The 17037-nt window shown below is 37.4% G+C and overlaps 1 protein-coding gene across 1 annotated transcript in view; it reads right to left on the bottom strand.

Moving 5' to 3' along the window:
• The window catches only part of Pcdh15 (protocadherin related 15), a 1443104-nt gene that overhangs the window by 874020 nt on the left and 552047 nt on the right, over positions 1 to 17037 (bottom strand). Inside the window, exon 3 of the mRNA XM_029482520.1 lies at positions 836 to 883. The gene's annotated coding sequence lies outside the window, so the exon portion shown is untranslated. The remainder of the gene's footprint in view (positions 1 to 835; positions 884 to 17037) is intronic.

Below are 17037 nucleotides of genomic sequence, written 5' to 3'. Positions count from 1 at the left end.
GCATGGAAGGAGGCATGTACTAAAATGTATTGTCTTATAAGTTTTCTATTTATGCCATATATAAATATGCAAAGAATAGGCCAACAGGTTATAGTCACAGAATATCCAAACTCATTTACATAAAGGTCAATATTTCCCAATTTAGGCAAAAGTTAAAAACTGGGAATTCAGACCTTTAAAAATATGAAGGACATGCTTTTAGGTTCAACACACTGTACACTATAATCTTAGACTAATTTTTCATAGCATTGTGAAATGTATAATGAGGCTTCTTTCTTTTTATGTTGGATAACTGTAGATAGACAAATAAATACCAGGTACATACATACAGATGATAGATATTTTAAGGTAGATATTGGAGAAACAAATTATAGACACAATGATAAGTGATGGATTAATAGATCATTGAAAGATGGCAGGACATATATATATATGTACATATATATATACATATATATATATGAAATGATAAATGATACATACAAAGAGGATAGATTGATGGTGGCTAAATGGTAGGTGAATGAAAAGAGGGCAACAAAGATACATAGATGATTATTGACGATAAATAAATGATAATGATAAATGATCAATCAATCAACCATTGTATAACTCATTTCGCTAGGAAGTCTTTGTAAGCATTTTTGCTTGGCTTCACATATTTGATATTGAGAAGAACAGTGGAAGCAGAGACGGTTCTTAACTGGGTTCTCAGTGTTATAATCAGTCACCAGTCAACAATATTTGACAACATACAATACATGGATACAGCTTCAATTTAAAAACCAGTGAAATTTGATTTTTTTTCTTCTTAAATGTAAAATAAAGCCAACCCTACCTTGTCTGTAGAGCAGAGGGGGCATTCAGAGCATGACAGTGCACATTCCTGTAAACAAAAGAAACCATTGAGCCCAGGCATTTGAAAATTGGCAGAATTATAAAATAATAGGAAACTGATTGCAGACTCCTAAATATTTCTTCATAAGTTCTGGAGCAGTTATAATTTGTTGCAGTAGTAGTTATCACAGACAGAAACTCTGTGCGTGTGTGTGTGTGTGTGTGTGCGTGTGCGTATGTGTATGAGAGAGAGAGAGAGAGAGAGAGAGAGAGAGAGAGAGAGAGAGAATAAATGGTATTACTTATGTTTAAATGTCATATCCACTTATTTTTATTTTCAGTTGTTCTAATGTTCAAGGACTGATTCCAATAGAAATTTGAAATTCTTCAAATTTTACAGGAAGACCCAATATGATAAACCATGTTTAGATTTGTTGAATGAATATTTTTTATTAGGATTATAATAATTAGTAAGTGTACTTGTGTAATATATTAGCCATATAAGAGTAATAAAATGACAAGCAACAGTCTTCCATTGTCTCCATCAGCACCTGTCTACAAGTTCTTGTCCTGTGTGAGTCCTTGTCCTGACTTCCTTTGACGATAAACAATGATACAGAAGTTTAAGTCAAATGAACCACTTCCTCTTTGGCTTGCTCTTGGTCATGATGTTTCATAATAGCATTGTAACCCTAGCTAGGACAGGTTTAAACAGGAACTTCTAAGTGACAGCATTGAGAAAAATAATTTCCTTAACTGTGATTAATTCACTTTGACAATAAACTGTTTTTTACTTTCCAAAAAAAAAAGTAATAAATTGACATGCAGAAAAAACTATACAGATTACACGGCTTGTTAAAAATGCAAGGAGAATGTATTTCAGACTGTTATGTTTTGAGGCTGACAGAAGGAAATTTTGAGTCAAGAAATAAGTGTGTTTCTTTTATGTTATTTTTACAATTTTATTTGTTCTTATTAGTTGTATGTATGTTCATGTGTGTCTATAGATATGTCCACACACATGTAGGTGCCTGTATAGACCAGAAGTCTCAGATCCACTGGACCTGGAATTATAAGCACTTGTGAGGTGCTTAATGGGGCACTGGGATCCAAACTTTTCAAGAGCAGCACGTGTTCTTAACAGATGATCCATCTCTCCAACTCTCTATTTTGCATATTCAAAAGCATAAAACGTGCTTCTTTGGTTTTGGGACAAGATATGTGAGTTAATGTTGTTGAGAAGAGATGGAATCCCTACTTTCAACCCTGTACACTGCTTGAATTTGCCAGTGATTTCAGCAATTCACTCCATATCTCAATTTCCACAAAAATATGGATGGCTCTCAATATATACATAATAAATTGGATTACATGTTCAATCTCATTGTAAATTATATCCTCAGTAGAATTTGGAGTTTTGAAAGAATATAAAAATAAGATGAAACAGGTGCCAGGAGCCTCCAGTCCTGGGTAGCTGTGGAGTCACAGAGTAGGACTCTGGTGATGGCTTTAAAGTCTGAGAGTTTTGGGGCTTTCTAGCTCTCTAATTGTACTGAAATACTGATGATAACTTCTAAAAAGTTCTAAAAACTTTCTTGCTCTTTCTGCTGGCTTAGGCGATTAACACCTGTAGCATAACAGTGGAGGATTAAGCAGTGTGGCCTTTGTTCTATCTCAGCAGGAACTGCCGGGCTCTAACTTTCAGCCTGCTAGTCAGAAGTCATGGGAAGAGAAGACACTAAGAGAAGTGATTATAGAGTTTATTACTAAGTTGTAAAATGTTTCCTATGAAAGCTATCTAAGGGGAATAGTGGAAAGATACTAAGTGGGTAAAGGGAAAAATTCTCTAAGTGGGTAAAGGGAAAAGAGTCTAGTCTAAGTGAGGAAAGTCAAAAAAAAAAAAAAATCTCCTCTATGGATCTTGAACTTATCTCTTTGTCCTCAGTACTTATACATCTTTCAGAGTATATGATCACATGTTACAAAGTTCATCACAAGTTCACACAAAAAAAATCAAATCATAAATTGAAATAGAAGTTTACAACAGCGAATGTTTCCATGCATATCCATTAGGAGTAATTATCTGGCTAAACATCCATCACCTGTCTCAGCTCCACAGTTTCACTGAAGGTTTAAAACCATAACTAACTTATTAGTGAAGTTTTGTCTAATTAAATCCAGTCTATATTTTATCTTCTGTCCTAACACCTATAATAAATCATTAGTTCCCTTTTTATGACCATTGGTTAATTGTTTTACAACCTCTTGGAATGTGCTCTGGGTAGGAGAAAGCCTTGTTACCATCTAAGAGAAATTGGCTGGTGACACTTAGGAGGCTGACAGAGTTCTCATTTCAGCTTTGACTATCAGAAAAGGATCTAATAGCAGTCCCATTATAAAAGAGCTTAAAAGTCACAGATATAATTTTAGGAATTCTTATAGGATCGTCATTAAGACTTAAGTCATATATTTGTCAATATAGCCTCACTACAAGATAGTACATCTTCGTGGATCTGTAGAGATCTGCTCCAAAGGGGTGTGTTACTACTTAGTGATTGCTATATATGTTTAACAATAATAGGAAAAGCATATGAATAGCAGGAATTTTTCCTAAAATGAGTCTCTCACAGCCTTGCTTAATGAGGGCTCGCCTGTCGCAGATTATATAATATTCCGAAGCAGGCCACTTCAGGATAATATCATGAGATCATCTGCTAGTAATTAGCTTGTCCCATTATGACTCCCAACAAACAGGTAAGTCCAGATGTATTTGCTGATATTAATATGAATGCAAAGGTGCTGAAGTAAGGATATGTGGACTGAAAGCAAAGGCACCATGCTGAGGTAAGAATTGTGCAGCCTGAGCCTGTGTTTGGGGACAGAATATATCCTGCAAGTCAATATTTTACCTATAAGACATGCAGCACACTTAAGACAAGAAATGGATGCAATTTTGTCATTGAAAGAATGAGTGTCATTCAAGACATTATTCCATGAGAGGAACTCAGCAAATGAAGCTCCTGTAAGTAATTTACTTGTGAACTCATAATAGTTATTTCTGGAAGGAGCTGAATCTAAAGTGGAAGAGGACTGGATTCTGATACACTGAGATGATGCTAAATTCTTATGCACAAACGATTTCCCATGAGATGTTTGGATTTTTATATACCCTTTTCTCTTCATATTTTATTACTCATTACAGGAATACAAAATGAATGTTCACCTGTGATCTACTGGTGCTTTATTTTCTCCTTGGCTAAAACAGTAACTAGAATGGCCTTCTAAATTTTACACACTTACCATATGAGAGCTTATACTTCTGTTTTATGATTTAAAACATGCTTTCTATATTTTAATGATATATATAGTTGGAAGATGTGGTAATTTTTGACTAAAAGGCTCTACAATCAATACATATAGATTACTAAATCATTTTCAATGATGAAGTTGTTGAATGCACAACCGAAATTCTAGTGCTTTGAAGGGACAGACAAGATATGTTCAAACTCATTGAGTCCTGAGTCTTGTGAGATACATGTGTGATTGAAATCCCTCTTGACTAGAGGAAAAACTCCACTGATCATTAGCTCTGTGAGGTAAAACAACACCCTGCCTGGTAAAACATGCCCAAGGAAACAGTGGTGGCTCACGGGCATGTATGTGAGTAACCAACCAAGTCCTGATTGAATTTAAAGCCCAGAACAATTCAATCCTGGGACAGTTATCAGGACCAAGAACATAGACACATCATAGACAAAGGTAAGAACCTAGTATTATTATTTTGCTAATATAATATTAAACTAATTCCAAACAATGTCTTATTAGATCCAAAGACTATGGTGTGTCTTGAACCACATCAGAGACTCTATTTGTAGTAGATAATGATTAACACAAGAATCCTCAAGTGGCAAAGGTATAGAGAATAGGTGACTGCTAAGTGTAATCTGATTAAAAGAATTGTTTAAAAATAGCAATTAGCCAAGCCTCTAAGGAAAATTTCTCAGTTGTTAACCATGTATTTCCTTTGTTTTGAGTACATGGTTTATTATAAGAAAATAATTTGAAGTTGTGTACTGCAACCAACTCACTCTGCTGTTGTTATCAATGTTGCATGGTTTTTAGTAGCAGACATTTATCTGAAGGGTACCTTGGATACTATTAACCCAGTCTATCTAGCCTTTGTCTGGTCATCTAGAAGCATATTGGTAAGTAGATTTTTAAAATCGTACATGTAGGACTAACTCCTAGAATGTACAAATGTCACGAAACAAATAATATACAATGGACATATATAAGTAAGTGATATATGTTCAGTCTCCAAACATCCACAGAAACTGACAAAGGTAGGGAAAATTGAGGTAGACGCATCTTGAAATTCTGACCAGCATGGACAGAGCAGATAAAAATGTTTGGTTTTTTTTAGCAAAGACACTAAGTAAATTAGTGATATAGATTAAAATGAGTGAAATTTCCAAAGGGACAAAGAGATTTTATTCTTTATCTTTACACCAAAAATTTTTTATTTGATTCGTGCCTCATGAATTTCTTCTCTGTTGCTTTTGACTTTAAAATAGTCCTACCATTTCTAAAAACACAAATATATCCAGAGAACAGATCCTAATATTTTAACAAACAACAACAGATATCAATGGGAAGAATCATGGTAAGACTTAACTATCAGCTTCATAACTGTGTACAATGTGGATGTTAAAGTTCAATTCAATTAAAAAATTAAATCAAGGTATCCTAAAGGTATTTCCAATATGGTTTATTATCCAAAACATTTCAATATCAGGAAAACTAAATCAATCAATATTACTCTTATCTTGTAATTAAGGAATGAGGAAGTTCCTAGCCACCACATTACTTGTTTGAGGGATTGTGTAAATAATATACACATACATACATACATACATACATACGTACATATATGCACACACACACACACACACATATATATATATATATACATACACAAAAACACACAACATAAATTATATATACATATATAATACTATGTAATTTATACTAATATACACTAATATATTATTATATATAATATATAATACATATAACATATACTAATATATTTAATAAACTATATATAGTATATATTGATATCCATACTTATATATGTATGCTATATATATGTATATGTATACACAAACACATACATACATATATATATATATATATATATATATATATATATATATATATATATATATATATAACTACAATCTAGAATTGGAAGGGTCACCAGTAACTCTAATCTGGAGGCTAGGAGATAGAAGTTTCTGACCTGGATCTTGGTATGGAGATCTTGAGGCATAGTGGTTATGGGTTCCAGAAGGTTAAGACAGAGAGATCTCCGAGTTCAAGGTCATCTGGGACTAAACATGTGGTGGCACACATCTTTAATCTGGGCTACACCTTCTGCTGGAGACCATATAAGGACATTGGAAGAAGGGAGTTACACTCTCGCTCTTTTGCCTGCTCTTTGTGGGACTGAGCAACTGCTAGATCCTTGGACTTCCATTCACAGCTACTACTGAACCATTGTTGGAAATTGGACTGTAGACTGTAAGTCATCAATAAGTTCCTTTTCTATATAGAGACTATTCGTAAGATCTGTGACTCTAGAGAACCTTGACTAAGACAAATTGGTACCAGCATAGTGGGGAATTCCTGTGACAACCTGACCATGATTCGGGGAGGACTGTGGAAGGACTTTGGAACTTTGGGCCAGAAGATCCATTCAGTGTTAAGAGCTCTGTGGGATGTTATGTGGGAGCTTAGAAGATAATGTTGAAAACAGCGCAGAAGATAGAGGCCTGGCTTGTGTAATTTCAGAGGGAAGATTAAAGACTCTTTTCAGGGCCATTGCTATTTTGATTGCGAAGATTCTGTAGTTATGGTTAGCTGGGGCTGAAGAATCAGTTGTGATTAACAACATATCAGAACTACTAAAGTGGAAACTTTGCATTACTGGGACTATTGATGCCGGTTAGCTTGATCTAAGAAATTAGCTGTGATTAAGATGAGACCAGCATCATTGAGGATACATCTTCTGGGAAGTGTTTTCTGAGAGCACAGAGGCTGTGTTCCAGAGATAGCCAAGGTTGTACCTTGTATTGTGGCTGGACTTATAATATGCAAGAGTTACCCAGGTGGTACTAGTTTTGAAGGCAGGAAGGAGTCACGCAGAGAAGCTAAGGCTCAGCACTGTGAGAGGCCATGGAAGGCCACTAGTGAAGGTGCAGCCTCAGTTGCAATTAATGGCCTAGGACTGAAGGGGTCATGCAAAGGAGTTGAGGCTTGGCACCATGAAGAGAGCCTATAAGAGGCTATTGTTGAAGCCAATTTACAGTAGAAGACAGCAGCATTTTGGAGATTCCAGTACCATGAGATGACCACCAAGAACAGCAGCAGCAGGGGAGTACAGGCAGCTAGAGCCTAGAAGACAGCATATGTGCTACAAAGACAGGGCTGGAGAAGTGACCCAAACCCTTGGAGGAGCCCAGAAGATCATGAGTTGGATCCTAGATAATGGACAGTTGGAGATTGATTTTTGCTTTTGATTGTAACTGTGCCCTGATATTTTTCCCTCTTGAAGGAAGTATTTGAGTAGAGCCCACAGTTAAGAGACTTTTAATTGTAAAAAGACTTTGGATTTTAAAAGATATTGGATATTTTAAAAGGATTGAACTTTTAATATGTAAAGACTGTGGGACTTTTAAAGTTGTTTAGATCTTAGGGATGAATAAGAAACTAAGGGTTGAGGTTTACTAGTGATGTGTTTGTGTGTCAAGTTGACAAGGTGTCAATTGTACTGGCTAGTTTTTTGTCAACTTGACACAGGCTGGAGTTATCACAGAGCAAGGAGCTTTAGTTGGGAAAATACCTCCATGAGATCCAGCTGTAAGGTATTTTCTCAATTAGTGATCAAGCGGGTAGGTCCCCTTGTGGGTGGTGCCATCTCTGGGCTGGTAGTCTTGGTTCTATAAGAGCAGGCTGAGCAAGCCAAGGGAAGCAAGCCAGTAAGAAACATCCCTCCATGGCCTCTGCATCAGCTCCTGCTTCCTGACCTGCTTAAGTTCTGGTCCTGACTTCCTTGGTGATGAACAGCAGTATGGAAGTGTAAGCCGAATAAACCCTTTCCTCCCCAACTTGCTTCTTGGTCATGATTGAGCAGGAATAGAAACCCTGACTAAGACAACTAATATATTATTATATATTATTTAACACATATAATTAGTATCTTAGTCAGGGTTTCTATTCCAACACAAACATCATGACCAAGAAACTAGTTGGGGAGGAAAAGGTTTATTCAGCTTACACTTCTAAATTGCTGTTCATCATCAAAGAAAGTAAGGACCAGAATTCAAGCAGGTCAGGAAGCAGGAGCTGATGCAGAGCTTGCTTTACCTGGCTTGCTCAGCTTGCTTTCTTATAGAAATCAAAACTACCAGCCCAGGTATGATACCACCTACCATGGGCCCTCCCACCTTTGATCACTAATTGAGAAAATACTTTACAGTTGGATCTCATGGAGGTATTTCCTCAAGGGAGGCTCCTTTCTCTGTGTTAACTCCAGATTGTGTAATGTTGATACACAAAACAAGCCAGTACAGCTAGTATAACATATATAGTATATACATATACACATACATAATTTTATATAATTATATAATTTATATGTATACTTAAATGCACATATATAGAGATACATGTAGCATATATATGTATATATACACAGACATACACACACACACATATATATGTGTGTGTGTGATATATATATATATATATATATATATATATATATATATATGTGTGTGTGTGTGTGTGTGTGTGTGTGTGTGTGTGTGTGTGTGTGTGTGTGTGTGTGTGTGTGTGTGTGTGTGTATAGCACTGACATTGTGGGCTTTGTCTACTTGTAGCATTTTAGTACACAGCCTGAGAAACCAACACACAACCTCTATGAAAATTCTCTTGTGCCCACCTGCTTCCTCCAAAAAGAACCACAGCATTAGGTGAACAGCTTCATTTCCAGGGAAGGTAGCCTGAGAGGGCATAGTAATCAGCAGGAGACAACTGGAAACATTTAAGAATCACAGTCAAAGGAAGGCAGTCAGTCTCTTCCTGACCCTGCTGGTGTGAGGATGAACATGAGCTACAGCAGACTCTTGAGCTCACCTGCTGGTCTCCTACCTTTGGGAAGGTTTCCCTATACTCACAGGCTTTATAGGCTAATTAGAAAAGTAGTGGCAAATCTAAGTAACAATCCTCTTCTGAAAATCATTCCACGAAGGTTCTCAATCCAAGGAGGAGCCTATTATCTGAATTTAGACTGTCTAGGTATCAGAGAGTCCCGTTTACTCCTTCTGTGGGACAGCAAAGCACCCCATTAGAGTCACACACTCATTGTCTCCCATAGAAGGATAATAGAAGGTGCTGGCTTCAAGACCTGGAAGCCCTGAGATCCTTCCTCTGTGACCAGGACATGGTCCATTGACACTTGGCGATTCACAGTTTTCTCAGAATGAAGGCAGGGCACAGACAGCAGGCTGACCAACAGGAAAATAAGTTTCATTATTTGCTATCAAAATCTTCTAGAATAAATTGCACAAAACAGACTTAGAAGATGATTAACAGTGGAAAGATTATTTTTTCATCAGTCATTATTTCATAATGACATATCTGAAAATCTTCATATTATCACTACTAGAATTTACCAATTGTTCCTAGTGATAAATCTAATGCAAAAATTTTTGATGGTATATGATAGTAAATATCCTCCATCCAGCTGTTGGACTCAGAAACACATAGCCACTAATGGCTCAATATAAGGAAAACAGCCATTGAAAACTTTCTCTGCCAACTATAGTACAGTAACTGGTTATGCTTTCTATCTTGGTACTGAGTGACTAAAATTAATTAACCTTAAATCTCCTTTCATATCTCATCTTGGGGTAGAAAAATTACTGTAGATGAGGAGTGGTTTTTGTTTTGTTTTATTTTGGTGTTGATGTTGTTGTTGTTGTTGTCCTATTTCAAGAAGGTAAAACAGGATTATGGCAGATGGGCAGATGATTTTGCCAACAGGGATATCTAATGCCAGAACAGGGCATCTTCATTAGGGATTATACTGCCATAACAAAGATCATAACCAGATACAACTTGGAGAGAAAATGGTTAATTTCAGCTTACAGTTCAGATAAGACTTCGCCACTGTGGGACGTTAGGGCAGGAACTCAAATTAGGAACCTGAAAACAGAAACTGAGGCAGAGCTATGGATCAAGGATAAGGGTACTTACTACCTTGTTCCCCATGGCTTCCTCCAATTGCTCAACTCAGAATTTCCTACATGGGGAAGCACTGTACTGAATGCCTATGGGTGGATTGCCCTACCAATCATTAATCAATATAGTTCCCCACCAACTTGTCTAAAGGCTAGTTGTGTAGAGGCATTTTCTCAATTAAGATTCCCTCTACTCTACCCAGGTCTAGCTACATTTGAGTCAATTTGACAAAAGAAACCCAACTAGTACACAGTGAAAGCAGAGCATTGCACCTACCACAGTCATTCTCTGCTTTCCATGTATAACATCTCTGAATATCTGTGCTTTGTCTCCCTAATGTCTCTATAACAAGGAAGGGAGAAGGAGAGAGCATGGACTTTAAGACCACTTAGCTATGTGTTCATGGTATATATTCCACTGGGTAAGTGATGGCAGTACATTGGACATGTTCCATTTTTTTGAGCTACCGCAACTTCTGTTTACATTAGGGGAATTTTCATTGTAACATATGCTAAAAACAAACAAATGAACAAAACCCAACAACTCTGGTCCAATCAACAAATAGTGACTTTTATTTCTCATTTGTACCTGGCAAGACATTGATGAATGTTCTCATTCCCCCTCTTTTACTCAAATTAAAGATCAGAGTGAATGTCACCAACATCTTGGTGGGTGGTACTAATGAGGAGAGAGTGGATGAAAGCAAGAAGCATCACCACAGTGAAATGAATGTGACAGTAAGTCCTCTTGGGGAAGTCATCCCATCACCAAAGAAGAGATTCATGGCTCTTGTGAGAGTGAAATGCCAGTTGTGGTGAGTGCTCAGAGCAGAGGATGCAAAGCACTACTTGATACACACACACACACACACACACACACACACACACATATATATATATATGGTGAGTTGAAGCTAATATGTGTGTGTTCCCTGACTTACAAATATGCACCACACACCTGTCAGTTCAGACTCCATAAGCTTATAAGCTGAAAAGTAAGCTTTGTCCTCCCTTATAGTGTTTGCCTATATAGGCTTATCATGTTATTGTCACTGCAAAATAAAATAAAATAGAATAAAATAAAATAAGAAAAATGGAAGCAGAACAAAATGCAAGTGTTGGACAAAAGTCATTTCAGCAAAATCATGGGGGTCTAGACTCATGGACATTCTCAGCAATTTAAACAAGAGAGTTGATTTTTCACAAGACTGACTGGCATATCCTACCCATCACCAATACAGCAGCAAACTTCCATCCAGGGTACACAGTGGCAACCCCAGCCTATATACTCTGTGTGCATTCCACCCAGAGAAAGATCCTTACTACTAAAGCATATGTGGCAGCTACCATTTTGGAGACTGTGGTTAGCCTGGTTCTTATCAAAACATTGTTCTACTTCTTGTAACAAGACATCAACATCCTCAGTGTATTGCTTTTATTGGATTCAATGTAAGTCAAGGAAGTAATTTCACTCTAAAATTAAAGATAAAAGCAAAGTGGAACCATAGAACATTGCCCCCTGGGCTCTGTATCTCTTCTTTAATTTGAGATTCATAAAATTACATCTTTAGATTCAAATTGCATTCAATCTCATTATATTTTACAAATATATTAATTTAAAATGCTAATCCTAAATCTTAGGGTTTACAAAAAGTAAAAGAAGTAACATCTGCCTATTTATATAACTCTGACCCATAAAAAAATACATCCGTCAGAACTGCATGTCCATCTATGCAAAAATACAAAAGGAGTGTAACTCATCCCAATTTCAATATTCATGTGGCAAACTGAAATTAATCTCCATCAAGGGTAAATATTTGCCATTCTTTGTTTAATCCTGTCTAAGTCAATGGTATGATGGTAGGTGAAATATCTCCAACTGAAAAAATATTTCTATTATAGGTCAGAAAAATAACTTCATCATCACTTCACATAAATTGTTAATGGTGCCTCCATGTCAAAGCATGGGAAGGAGGGTGAAGAAACAATTTAGGCATGGTGGTTCATGCCTGCAACTCTAACACCCAGGAGCCTGAGGCAGGAACATTACTGCAACTTCCAAGTCAGTCTGGGCTACTTAGTGAGGTACTTCCTTAAAGACAAAAATAAGGAAGAAACATGATGGGAAAGATCTCTCATCTTCTCTAAGTGTCAGCATAGACTATAACACTTAGACTCCTTGATGCAATGATATACTGAAGGTGAAGATGAAAGTCCAACCAATGAATAGGTTGAGAATATTTTCTTTTGCATCTCTGATCAGCACAACCACTTTCAGCCTTGTCCATTTTCTAACACACCACTTTAGACACTGTAGATCATTAGAAAGTCAACGGGGAACCCAGATGTCATAGCACAGACCTGTGATCCTATTCTGAAGAGACTGAGGCAGGACAATCACATACTTGAGGCTAACTGGTATTACAAAATGAGTTCCAGGATGGCCTGTCCTACAGAGTGAAATCTTTTCTCAATCAAAACAAATAAATACCATAGAGGACAGGGATAAAGTAAGAGAAATGAAATCCCTGCTTTGAAATTGTTATTTTAATAATAATAATCACCATCCATTAAATGTTTTATAATTATTAGTTTCTATTGTTATGCTGTAAAGAAGAAAATAATATCAACCCTTCACAATCTTAAGAGAAGTCCAGTGTACTGGGTATGAAAAAAGGTCTCACAATTAAATAAACTGCAGGGAAATATTAGCTACTCAATTCAGGTCTTGCTATTAGTCATATTACATAGTTTCTGGTTTGATTCTCTGTCGCTATGGTAAAACACTAGCCAGAACCAACCTGGCAGGAAAGGTACTAATTTTATCTTGCAAGTTATAGACCTCCATTAAGAGAAGTCAGGCAAAATTTCAAGGCAGCAACCTAGAGGCAAGCACTAAAGCAGAGACCTGACAGTACACTGGGTTTATAAGTATATTCTATCACTCCTAGCACTCACATGCATTTCTTCCATCTTTTTTTCTTGAGAAAAGATATAAAATAGTATCCCCAAGTGGATGCTGGCTCTAATCCTTTGAAAATTATTGTTATATGTTACCCCCGTAAATATATACAAACACGATTGTATTTCTTTTACTGAAATCCAGGCTTAGTGTGTGAGGAATTTTCATTTGAGAAATTACGGATTCAGCTGATAGAGTTTCGAAACACATTATCAAATATGTGGAACCCTACACTGAGACATTTGTCATGTTCCCTTTCATCTCTAATTCGAGGAGTTAATTAGCTGACCTCTTGGCCATGTTGTGGAGCGCTGCCGCAACAGTTCAGACCATGGTAGATCACTTACAAACTGTTAAGAAATGTCAAATCCTAGGACAGTGCCAGGATGGGAAAAGGCAAGCTTTTCAAAAAACTAGGTCATGAGAGTGTCTTACTCTAATCCTCAGAATGCTAGACAGGCTTGACTTTTTAAAAATGAAAACAGGGCTCCCTTCTTCCCCTATGGGAAAGAACAAGATGGAATCCCTGATTGGTACAAAATTATATTTCCAGCACTGTGCTGCCTGCATGTCTTGGGTATAACACGTGCTCCCTTTTAACATTCCATTTGAAAGCAGTAAGCACTCCTAATACAGCAGATTAACTGATTTACTTTCTAAATATGCTCAGATTTACTTTCTAAATATATTCAGATTACATTAAGTAGGCTAATCTCAGCGAGCCCCCACATCTGATCACAGTGTAACATACAACCTTTTACATGGAAGGAACACTGACAAAGGGGCCAAACCCTGCCACTCCAAGGTCAAAAGCAAGCTTCCTTCAAGTATTAAGCCACCAAGGACTTAAACCTGTTAAAAAAACAGGATAAAGAAATCAAAGGCTAGTAGCTCTGGGACTTCTCAGGCAGCAGAGAATCCAGGGTCAGAGCCATAATTAAATTCTGCAAGGTTACTCAGATCACTGGGACTCTATACAGGGTGGCATGAGTGGGGCGGGGTGTCTGTTCGCTCTGAATTTGCTTTGCAGATGCAGCTCTGTCTGAAAGAGGACAGCAATAGATGAGATTCTTCTAGTACTCTTTCTACTTTAGTTAAAATTCAACCAATAACATGCACTTCTGAATAAAGGAATTCTCTGAGCTTAAACTTAAGTGCACTAATGAACAGGAGTCTGTATAGGTACATACTAAATAAGAGAGAATGGAGAATTTCAATGCTTGGCTTGTTTGAGAAGTACACAAGACAATACATGCAGAATATATAGAATATTTTCCACACCTTTAATTATCAGAGATAATCTCCCTCCAGCATTTCCTTGTCAGTTTATCCAAAAAATAACTCAGAACAGAGCTGGGAAGGGTAAAAAACATTTTTGGCAATGCACAAGATTATTAAGAATATTGTTTTGTGAAGTAAGGAATGCTAAATGATAAAGATAGTATGCATCCTTTGGTATAGGACGGCTGGCCGCAAGTACTTATTGATCATTGGTTCTATGTGGAGTCTTATGTGATTAGGAAACATTGAGGGAAAGTCACAATCCTGTGATCAGCTCTGTGAAGAAAGCAGCAGACTCTAGGTCCTGTCACCAACAAGCCTTTAGTAAGTAAACCCTTCTTTGTCTCCTGGGGGTTTCAGGTCCCAAAGTGCAGGTACTTGCCCTGAATACTCAGTGTCCTCAGAGCCTGGGATACCTCCTGCAAATTAGAAGGAAGCAAAAAAAAAAAAAAAAAAAAAAAAAAAAAAAAAAAAAAAAAAAAAAAAAAAAAAAAAAAAAAAAAAAAAAAAGGATGTAGCAATAAAATGGCCACACACCTAGTGGCTCTGCAGGGCACCTTGTAACCTTTCATTTCCTTCTATTGACAGGTATATCAATTCTCTTCATTCCTTTCTCGTGGCAAAGGTCACCAGGAATAGGAGATAGGACAGAGGTGATTCTTTTCCATAGGTGTGCACTTGTGCATTGCAAGGCTCAGGCTACACTATTGTAATTCAGATGTATGTTTTCTCTAAGGAAAATTGGATGCTATTACCAAGCATGAAAGCCTTGATAATAGAACTTGAGAATAATGAATGTATAATATATCATGTATATTGCAGGCATGCTTTCAGCAGAGGCATCTTTGATTTTTAGAAGCAAAACTCATATGCCTTTTATTTTTCTTTGGGTCCCCAAAATATAGAGAGCAAAGTATAAACAACAGAGCAACTCTCTCACTGCACAATATGAATCCCCTCAGACACTTTGGCTTTTCACCTTTGAAAATTATTACCCAGACAATGAGTTGGGCTGGGACAAAACTTCTGTTGATGGTCTTATTCTGTTTTTAGATTCCCTGTCTTGGCTGTTGCCCCTTGGTCCAGTATATACTCACTATGGTTCCAGTCCTGGCTATTATGGTGAGGGTCCTGAAAACATCATTTCTGTAGAGATTTCATTGTTTGAGAGTATGAACCTCTCTCTAGTAGTCTATTATCTATCCCTTTCCCTCCCCCCTCTCCATTTTCATGTCCTTTGATTTTGAGACAGGGTCTTGGTATGTAGCCCAGGTTCATAACAAACTCACATCTCCCTGCCTCATTCTCTTGGAGCCTGGGTACACTAGCACATGCCATCAAGCCAAGCTGATTTGCCTGTAGTAAACTCCTTGTGCCAAGTCTTCGAAGTAAAAGCATGAGCTTATGCAAGAATTCAGAGCCCTACATCTCTCTGGAGATCTTGGTGGGAGTTCTGTGACTGGCCAGTAGCTGACCTAAGGCTCATTGGGGGTTTCAATAGCTCATGGATATCAAGAACACCTGCAAAGTCTCTCCTTTCACTGGTAGGGACATCTATGTCTTTGAAAGCTACAGCCATGAAAATGAATACCAGAAAAAGGTCTTCTGTTTGAATGATGCTGGTTGTTCTTATTTGAAAGGAACCATGTTCTTTGGTTAACAACCTACTTTATTAGGGGGAAATATATTTCTTACCCCCATCATTGGACGTAATAAATTATATTTTATGCACCTGAAATGTCACCACTGAAATATTAACCCTGATACTTCGGAGAAACAGAAGTAGCTACTCTCTTTCTGTACATGGTGTATTTACCTCACTGCCACAAGTACTTATCTGATTCACTCCATCTTACCAGAATCCCATGATAACACATGTCCTGCCACTTTATGCTGATTTTTATCCTCAATTCTAAGATCAAGTCCCATCCCTGAAAAACCCAAAAACACCAACCCAGGTTTTGATTAAATATTTGTTGAGCAGCGAAATTGATGACAAACAAATCTTAAGCAAGTGGCGATGAACTAGGATTCTTGGCATTTGTCTGTCAGTCATACATGGGACAGTATTGTGGAGTCAGGCATCCTCAAGGTTCACAGTATAGCTCAGTTACAGCAAGTCAGTAGACACTATGTTTTCAATAGGGTGAGTCCCAGTTTCTGCTCTTCCAGAGGTCCTGAGTTCAATTCTCATGAACTACATGGTGGCTCACAACCCTCTGTAATGGGATCTGATGCCCTCTACTATTCTTTGTGATAGGGTGAGTCCGAGTTGTTAGCTCAAGAAACACAAGTTATACTAAAGATAGCTCAGAGCTTGTGCTTACATAATACATGTATGAAATTAACACTATTAACAAAGACTAATGCAATGCACCTGCCCTTGGACCCAACTTTCCAGGGCTGTGTTTTCTATTCTAGTTTTGCTAGCAAATCCGTTCTGCAGCTGATTCCTCAGTTCAGATAGTACCATTGGGCACTCGATGTTCACAACAGGACCTTGCTTCTCACTACCATTGATTCTGGAGTAAGCCAAATCTTCAGCATACAGCAGGGTTATATCTCCCCCAAATCTGTGTCAATTAAGAGTAAATTTTGTTAGAAATGAAAGGCCGAGAAAAGCACCAGGGTAGCGAGGGCGCAGGGTCGGCTGAC

The sequence above is a fragment of the Mus caroli genome, chromosome 10, assembly GCF_900094665.2.
Source record: "Mus caroli chromosome 10, CAROLI_EIJ_v1.1, whole genome shotgun sequence".
Lineage (NCBI taxonomy): Eukaryota > Metazoa > Chordata > Mammalia > Rodentia > Muridae > Mus > Mus caroli.
This window is presented reverse-complemented; position numbering and strand designations above follow the sequence as displayed.